Source organism: Neovison vison, chromosome 3 (assembly GCF_020171115.1).
Source record: "Neovison vison isolate M4711 chromosome 3, ASM_NN_V1, whole genome shotgun sequence".
NCBI lineage: Eukaryota > Metazoa > Chordata > Mammalia > Carnivora > Mustelidae > Neogale > Neogale vison.
In genome coordinates, this window is record NC_058093.1 from 53,378,745 (window position 1) to 53,385,600 (window position 6,856).

Here is a 6,856-nt window from a genome sequence, read left to right on the forward strand (position 1 = left end):
TTTTTATTTCAATTTATGTAATACCCACCTGCCCGAACAGTGTTGGGCCCTATGATCATATTCTTATCTTATGACTCTATCCTTTGACTATAATCTAACGCACTATGAGTAAACACCTAACTCAAGTAGGGTCAACGAGAGGCTCTTTCTTGGATTAGTTAAATCTCTAAATGGGATTACATGACCTGGGTTGTAGAAAACATGGGAATACATTCACTAGGAAACACTGCCTTATTTATGCATGCATCCAAATCAAGACCGAAGCTTACAGTTGTGTGAGTTTGGCTTGGAACAGCTCCAGGTTGCAACACTGACATTCATAATCAGCTTAGATTTCTAGAGTTATTATGACGATATTCCAGCAGATGGCAGTAAAATGTTTTATTTTTAAAAGCACCATATTCTAGTTAGCACAAGTTGCATAAGGTAGATCCCTACTGCCAAGCACAGAGCGGACCAATTTATTTTTTAAGTTGATAATTGTTAATTAAATCGATGGATGCACTGCATGTCAATTTAAAAAAAAACGAACTAGAATATTGTTATAGATGAAATAAAATGAATTGATCCTGGATTTAATATTAAGATGAGTGTGGTGGCCTAAATTTTTTAAATCCCTGTTTCAGTCCGTTTTCCACTGCTTGTGAAAGTCTGAAATCATTCTACATCTATACCTTGGCAAAATATTCTGAGAAGTGAGAAGCTGGCACATGTTGGCATGGATACCTAACATCCACACCGTTTCCCTTTGACAAGTTATTAACAGAAATGTTTCACTGAATCTGATGGGCTTTGCTTTACTGAGGAAGCATTTCCTGCCAAAATATTTCTTTTCTGTAACGAGGCCAACCGAAATGGTCGACTGGGGCTCTTGCTTCAGTCTCTCTTACCTTCTTTATTCAATTAGATGGAAATTTCATAGAGTGCACTTTTAAAAAGTTGTTGAACATTTACTGAGTGCTTCTTCTTTTCCCTCCCTCTTTCTGCTGCCGCTGTCCCAACCCAGCTCTAACTGTTGAAATCATCTCTCAAAGGATTTGAAACTGGCCTTTCTCTCTAGTAATTCTACTCTCCATCCATTTAGTCATCTGGAAATCAATTAATTTTTCTGACATACAGTCTTGTGACTGTGTGTGATTTGTCCTGCCGGTTTATTTGGGGTGTTGGGGAGGGAGTAGTTCTGGGGAAAAAAATCTCTATACCTCGTTTGTTATCAGTGTCCATAGGTCTGGGTTCTCCTTTCTATATGTTTTTTTCCCCTCTGTGCGTATGTGTATGTGTCTGTGTATGTTTGTCCATGTGTGTTCAGGAAGATTCAAGAACTAGACTGTCACTGCCTCTACCTTCCCAGAATCCTCTCAATTATATAGAATTATTTTATATTTATTGACATATTTTATTGGCCTATTGATATTTCTTTGTCAATATCTATTCTTTATTCTCACAATCAATCAGAATATATGGAAATATATCGGTAACATATTAATGTTATAACTGATAGAAATTTATGATCAATAACTTTGTAGGTGAATTTTTTTTTTACTTTGCCTTTATCAGCTGAGCTTTAATACATAGAAAGATATAGCTGTTAACATATGAAAAAAAAGTGCCAATTAGAATAAACATTTAGAGACCTATCCAGAAAAAACCTTGAAATTTGGTTACCAGTTAAATGATTAAGAAAATAAAAGATCTCCCTATATCTACCTAGTCAGACCTCAAAAAAAGAAAAAGAATAGAAAGAGAATAAAGAAGTGAGTAGAATAAAAAGCTTTATAATAAAAACTGATATTATTACAAAGCAAGTAAAAATTAGTGTGCTTTTACTCAATTATTAAAGCTTATGAATTCCTTTGAACATGATACTTTGCACTTTCTTTTTTAAATGACACACATTTAATGACAAAGATTATGTTTCCTTTTTTACAGATCAAACCAGAGTTTTGTATTGCCATAAATAATGATAAAATGGCCTTCATATTATTTGTGTTTTATTAATTTTTATTAATATAATCAACCTATAAACACAAATTATTGAAGTTTTGCCTATACTTTCAGGGAAATAATAACTGCTATAACCTTGAAACCTAAAGTAATTGCATATTTGAAAATAGTCAAGAGGTGGAAGAGAGTCAAACAGGTATGAAGCATAGATGGGCCAGTTCCTTGGCAAATATAGTAGAAATTATACAGACAAAAGTTGGTAGTTCAGAAATGCATGATTAAGTGACTTAATTATATATAGAAAAAATGTAACATATATGAAGAAAAAATATAGAAAAAAATAACAAATAGGGAAATTAAATGTCTACATAAGCAAAAAGGAGAAGATAGTTTAAATAGGTATAAATATACTTAATTTTTAATATTTATAATGTGTGACAATATATATTGTCCACCAGCTATAACAAGAGGTAGAGTTAAAACATACTATTTAGAAGTTGATGAAAATCTATAAAACTAGAAATAGAAATGATGTAAAATATTAATTCACAGAATGGAACTAGGAATGAAGGAACTTTTATTATTTATTGAATTCTATATTGTTATGATTTTTTTTACCCAAGCATGTTATTTTTATATCGACAAAAACAAATATTTATTGATGATGATCAATTCTGAGCTATATTATATCAGGATGCTTTGTTCTGAAGTGCTTCACTTAACATGTACTTCCTCTTCCATTCTGACATAGTCCAACAGTATTTTTTACTTAGGTTTTGTCAACTATTTAAGACAGGCTATAGTATATTTAAACAATGTGTACACTTTTATATGTTATCTTGCCAAAATAAATTACTTCATTAATTACATCTTATAGAAAATTGAGTGGTATCAAAGACAAAAACACATATGTAAAAGGTAAAAAAAATCATAGATAATACTGATGAATTGGAAGAACAATTTTTAATAAAATGCAACTTGATTCAATGAAACTGTTTAGTATCAATTTAACAGGTTAGAGAAAATTTTATGAATAAATACATTACTTTGTAAATTCTGTTCAAGAAAATATTCAAAATTATAAAGACGTTTTGTATTTTCACATTTTTGTAACAATCACTTACCTTGTAAAATGTTCACCAAATTCACAATTTTATCACTAATTAGTGTTTACTCTTCACAGTTACCCAACTTAAAGTTCAAATTGAGTACAATAATTATTCATGAGCCTATAATAATATAAATAAAGTTTCCAAAAATAAATTCATGGGAGAATAGGCAAATATCCCATACAGAATTGCAAATCATTTATATAGATACACTAACCTTAAGAAGTGGAGTCTATCTCCCTAGTCACTAAAGGTGGGCTATCCATAGGGATTCCCTTCCAAAGACTATATACAGGATAGAAAGGAATGGTGTGAGGAGTGCTTGGGTGGTGCAGGCATTTAAGCCACTGACTCCTGATTTTGACTCGGGTCATGATCTCAGGGTTCTGGGACAGAGTCCCGTGTTGGGCTCTGCACTCACTGTGGTGTCTTCTTCATGATCCTCGCCCTCACTCTGTCCCCCCACCTGCTCTCTCTCTGAATGAATGAACGAATGATGAATGAATGAATTATCTATTTATTTATTTAAAAAAGAAAAGAGGAGTTTGGGTGAAAAGCATCCTTAGGGTCAAGAAACCTAACAAACATTTCCTCAGCAAGGTGGTCATGTCAACATCATCAGTGATCAGCCGAGGTGATAGTATGCACTCTTGATATGATATGAGCACCTTAAGTCTCTGATACGACTCACAAGAATACAGAATCTCATTCTAATCATCATGAGAAAAGTATTAGGCAAATCCCAGCTGGGAGACATTTTACAAAAGACCTCACCAGTATTCCTGAAAACTGTCAAGATCATCAAAAACAAGGGGGAGTATGGGAAGTTGGCAGAGCCTGGATGAGTATAAGAATACATGATAAGTCAATAGGATACTGGAACAGAAAAAGATGTTAAGTGAGAAGTCTGGGGAAAAAAATGGACTTTTCAATTAATAATAAAGTGTCAATATTGGTTCATTGATTGTGACAAGAGTAACATATTAATACAGTAAAGGAAACTGGGTGTGGAATATGTGGGGATACTACTTCACAATTTTTATGTAAATTTAGAACTGTTCAAGAGTAAAAAGTTTGTTTAAATAAAAAAGCCATTCAAAAAATCAAATGGAGAGTGACAGAAGTTTATTTAGCCATTATACTTTTCAAAAAGTTTTCCTTTCAAAAGAAATGACCTTCTTTCTACTCAAGAGGCTGCACTGCAATTTTAAATAGTCCGACCGGTTCACTAATCACATCTCTGAAATTCACTAAGCTTCCCACCAGTAAGCAAAATATGGCCATACATATAGGCCATACACCCACCAGTTGGACCATTTCCTGGTGATCCAATCAGATTAGCCATCTTGAAATCAATGGCTGCTCGTGATACAACAGATTGAACATCAATGATCAGTGTTGATAGTGAAAGTGTCAGCAATGATTGAATTGGATGTGTTGCAGGTTAGCTTAGCTGCCCTTGTGGAAAGTTTATCTCTGGTAGTAAATCTACAGAGGCTTTCTTATTGGCAATTAGATTTGGAGCAGTACAACTAACATTGTCATTCCTATTAGCTACTTTAAATTATCCATTCCTTTACAACCTTACGGATGTTGTTTGTTAAACGCTACATGTTCTCCTGGAAAAAAAAAAATAGCTTTCTTTTTAGATTGAATGGTCATTTTGATTACAGCACTGGTGTTTACCTGTTTAAAGCAATTATAGAAAACATGCACCCTGTTGCAGATATTGTAGCTTTTCCAGTCAGGGAACTAGTGTGACCTTCAAGAAGGAAAAAAAAAAAAGAAGAAAAAAAAAAGAAATCAAAAAAAAAAGAAGAAAAATATATTTTATATGAGAATCCAAGGACTTTTAAGGTAGTGACAATTTTAAAATAATGTCAAAAACTCTGTCATCTTCCTATGTTTACCTATCACTAAAATGTAGCCAATGATCTGCTCCTCATCCAATGTGAAATTTTGCGAGCTTTCCTGCCTCACATCTGCGCATCTCAAACAGTTTAAACATGAATAAGAAATGTAGTGAAATTACTTTTTTTCCTTCCATTTTTGAGTCATGCTGATTCCCTCTATTATAAAATCAGAACTTGGGAGGAAAAAGGAATGCAACCAAAATTAAAAATCATGTTCATTTCCCTAAAATTTAAAATGCTTAAATCCCAAATTTTGCTAAAGCCCTGAATAATTGACTAAGTCTAGGGAAAGGCACACACAGAATAGCATAGTAATTCATATTATCTAATAATAGCATACTGAAAAATATTCAGTAGGTTTTATTTGCCATCTTTTATTTTCTGTTAAGAAATGGTCCTGTGAGAAAGGAAGTCACACTTTCAAGTAATTTCTTCAGTCTCTACTAGGGGGAGCCAAAGTATAAAAAATATGTTCATGTTAGGTTACGCATTCTAACAATTCTTAAGCTAAAGCAGTTTTATTTGTATAATAAAGCAATGGAAAATTATAAGAAACTGAATGTTTATTTTTTAAGGCTATGCACAGGATGAGTTATGGTTCAGTCACATATTTGTTTCTAAAAATTCTGTATATGAAAACATTATGTAGTAGATTTTTTTCCCTAGAATCTTTTATTGTCTGAATTATTGACATTTTCCCACTGTAATATATTGAAAAGTCATTAGCGCTATATGGCTCTTACCTGACAGTTTTATTTTAAAATTTAAAAATGTATTATTTTCATTTTATGTAAAAAAAAAAAAGAAAAGGAAGACAAAATGATCAATGAAAAAAATGGTAAGGTATGCTTTAAATCAGAGTAGTTCGCAATAGTGTGAAAAGTTAAATATAAAGAAAAAACGTTAACATAGTTTCCCTTACATGCTCTTCTTAAAAAAAAAAAAGTTTCCTTTATCATGGTATCAAAATGTCCATATCCAAATTGTCATGATTAGTTAGCTAATCATGTAGTCTCCTTTTACATTTCAGACTATTTTTGGTAGAGAAAGAGAATCCAAAAAACAAAACACGAAAAAACTAAACAAATGTTTTCTGTTGTAATTTTGTCATTTTAGATATAAATCGTGGAAGGTCAGAAAATTCTAATATACAAATAAAACTGAAACTAAAAAAAGAAAAAGACAAAACCAAACACACAAAAAAGCCAAATCACTTCCTTTCCCTGAAAATTTTCTTTTTTTTTTCACTTCTTCCCAAAGAGTCAAGCCTAAAAACTCAATCACAAAAAAATGAATGTATTGACAAAGCATTCAATTTAAATAACAGAAGCTATTCTAGGATTCCAGAAACTATATGGTATGAAAATCACTTGCAACTTAATAACACTCTTTTTTTATCAATTTTATTTTTATTTTATATAAATGATTGAAGTACTCTTAAGATGTGTGGCAGATGATTGAATCTCAGGATGATGATGGCAAACTACTTGTTTAACTAAGTAGTTCTCATTTAAAAATGTATTTTTTCAGATATTTTAGCAAATCATTTTTCTCTGGTTATATGTTACCAATCTTTACAGATAATGTAAATAACAACTGGCTGAATAATGAAAATTTTGTTCAATATACACATTCCTTTGCCTTAGTTAAAACCAAATATATTAGATGCATAATTCATTTCTCTGCTGATTCTACTGAATCAGTGGGGTAGTTTAGTAATGTATAAGCACATCCTTTACAAATAAGCAAGGCCCTCACTTCAGTCACGTAATACAGAATCTGTAACATACAGGCTGTCCACCTCACAGAAATGCAACTGATCAATATTATCATTTCAGATCAGTTACAGTTGAGGTCGAAACTCAAACTTAAATATCTTTGTGGCCCTGT